The sequence below is a fragment of the Crocuta crocuta genome, unplaced genomic scaffold (genome assembly GCF_008692635.1).
Source record: "Crocuta crocuta isolate KB4526 unplaced genomic scaffold, BGI_CrCroc_1.0 scaffold9, whole genome shotgun sequence".
In the NCBI taxonomy this organism is placed as follows: domain Eukaryota; kingdom Metazoa; phylum Chordata; class Mammalia; order Carnivora; family Hyaenidae; genus Crocuta; species Crocuta crocuta.
Window position 1 is genome coordinate 4,771,604 of NW_027551567.1, and position 2,691 is coordinate 4,774,294.

Consider the following 2,691-nt stretch of genomic DNA (forward strand, 5'->3'; position numbering starts at 1 on the left):
TTTTTTTTTTTTTTTTTTTTTTTTTTACTAACAGTTGGTCAGTACCTTGTCCTTGGTCTTATATGATGACCTTATCCCGAACCTGAATATCTGTTGAGAAAACTTAACGGATCTGGCTTCTGAGAGACCATAATATGGACAATATTTTTTTTAAAGTTGTTTTGCTCTTCTGTTGTTGATAGTCTTGTAAACCTCAAATATTTTTCCTTTTCTAGGGCTAATACCACCAGATTTACTTGTATGAAAAATCGATAAGGAAAAGACTTCATTTTACTGACATGGGAAGAAAACCGACAAATCAAGACTTTTTTTGTAAACAGATTATGAAGCAGCATCAAATTTAGATTAATGTATTTACAAGATTTAGGCCATTGTCTTTTGTTTATGTCATACTGCCTTAGAGAGTCATAACCTGTTAAGCAGATTACTTTGTGGATCTGTTTTTATTCTAAACACAGGAGTGCATAGGAAACTACAAGTTTTTGATGTAGAAGTCTTTGTTAACCAGACTTGTAATTAGCTTGTGAATGTTTCACCTTTGGTCACCTGTTTTAAATTTAAAATGCACAATTGTAATTAAAGCTGAGTGAAAATGTAAACTGAATATTGTGGGAAAAGTCCTTAGGTTTTTATGGAGGGGTGACTCATTTTGGCAGTTACCACAGAAGGATCATGTTGGCTTTTGGTAGCGTACTAAATACTGCTGGATTAACGGTAAGCAGAAAGAAAGTCTGGATCTGTTACTGGGGGAGCGGAAAATACCAGGTATTGCTGATTTTGATTACTGAATTCCGGAATATTTGGTCCCAGTGAATTATAATTTGAAAGGATGCTTAAGATGTAAAGTGTGAGGGGTACCTGAGTGGCTCAGTCAGTTAAGCATCTCCACTCCATGCTGAGCATGAAACCTACCTTAAATACCGATGGGAAAATGTGGAATGCTGAAAATGAAGAGAGCACAGCATGAGAATGGGTCATGGGGGGGTTTGCTGATAAGATCAAACCTAGCATTGAATGGATTTAGCATAGACAGTAATAGCATCTGATCTAACCAAGATGGTTTGGCCCTGTGCATGATCATTTTCCCTAAATAGCTGCATGAATAAATTGTTGCTAAGCTTATACTTCAGTGTTAGTCAAAAGAATATTCTTGTCAGCTTATGATAATGAACTGCCTTTTTTTCCTAAAATGTTTTCTTACCTTAGTAAACACTCAGTTTTGAACCCATGTAGCTCAAGAGGCTCAGTGACAGCCACGTCATTCAGTGGGCAGACATAGTGAATTTCCTCAGGATTTGCAATGATACACAAAATGCACCTTGGAAAATGTTTATTGCAGCCATATAAAAATAGGTATTGATGCCACCACATAGACCTAAAATATTCTGGGTCTCCACACACTGAAAAGAGGAATTCCACAGTGACCATACATAGTCACATGAATGTAGAATGAACTGCAAGTCTGCAGGAAATAACCATGCTTTACATGGTGTGTAAATATTACAAGGTGTGGTCCCCTTAAGGCTTGCTAAACTCTAACAAAGGGAAAAGCTGCCTGGCATAATGGATTACATATAATGGGATCTTGGTGTTATCAAACGAAATGGGGACAGGTTGTGTAGCTCAGCTACCTACTTGGCACTTATTTACAGAGGAAACATTAAGTGTACAATGAAGAGTGACTGGGGTCTGCACATTTTCAAGAAAATATCTACCCTCTTGTCAAAGCTGGCAAACCTCATTTTATTTTTTTTTTTACTCTTAAGTTTAATGTTCTTTTTATTACAAATAGTTTGTCAAGTTGGTTTCCTGCCATATAAACATGCAGTGCTCATCCCCACAAGTGCCTTCCTCCATGCCCATCTCCCCCCTCCCCTCCCAACACCCATCAGTCCTCAGTTCTCAGCATTTAAGAGTCTCATGGTTTGCCTCTTTCCCTCCCCCACTGTTTCCCCCCTTCTCCCCCATGGTCCTCCGTTAAGTTCCTCCTAATCCTCCTATATGTGCAAACATGGTATTTGTCCCTCTCTGCCTGACTTATTTCACTCAGCATAACACCCTCAAGGTCCATCCGTGTTGATACATGTGGCCAGATTTCATTCTTTCTCATTGCCATGTAGTATTCCATCATATAGATAAACCACATCTTCTTGATCCATTCATCCGTTGATGGACACTTAGGCTCTTTCCATGTTTTGGCTATTGTGGAGAGTGCTGCTATGAACATTGGGGTACATGTGCTCCTATGCATCAGCACTCCTATATCCCTTGGGTAAATTCCTAGCAGTGCTATTGCTGAGTCATAGAGGAGTTGTATTGTTATTTTCCTGAGAAACCTCCACACTGTTTTCCAGAGGGGCTGCACCAGGCAAACCTCATTTTAAAACAAGTTGTGAAATGGATGAAAAATACTTCAGGACACTCTGACCTCTTCCTACAGTCTTTGCTCCTTTCCCTCCCAGTTGATCTGGTAATGTCACATTTTTTCAGTTTCTTATAATGTGCATTTTATGGATTGCACTGTACTGGGCTCTGCTGAGGTTAGAAGTAAAACACTTCCTATGTCCTCATTCTGTTAATAGTGACAAAATGCCAAGAAAACCAAAGGCAGTGTGTAAAGTACTGTGAGAAAAATGTCCTGAGATTGAACAAGTGGATTTGAGTCAAAACCATCTCCAGGAGATGTGAGAA

The 2,691-nt window shown here is 39.0% G+C and overlaps 1 long non-coding RNA gene and 1 other non-coding gene across 2 annotated transcripts in view; both read left to right on the forward strand.

Annotated features, from left to right (window-relative positions):
• The window catches only part of LOC144220114 (uncharacterized), a 2,150-nt gene extending 1,551 nt beyond the window's left edge, over positions 1 to 599 (forward strand). The window contains exon 6 of the long non-coding RNA XR_013331625.1: positions 216 to 599. This is a non-coding gene — a long non-coding RNA (uncharacterized LOC144220114). The remainder of the gene's footprint in view (positions 1 to 215) is intronic.
• LOC144220211 (small nucleolar RNA SNORD50) lies at positions 58 to 126 on the forward strand. Its single transcript, XR_013331665.1, has one exon. It is a non-coding gene; the product is annotated as a small nucleolar RNA SNORD50 (small nucleolar RNA).
• Positions 600 to 2,691: the final 2,092 nt, after the last annotated feature.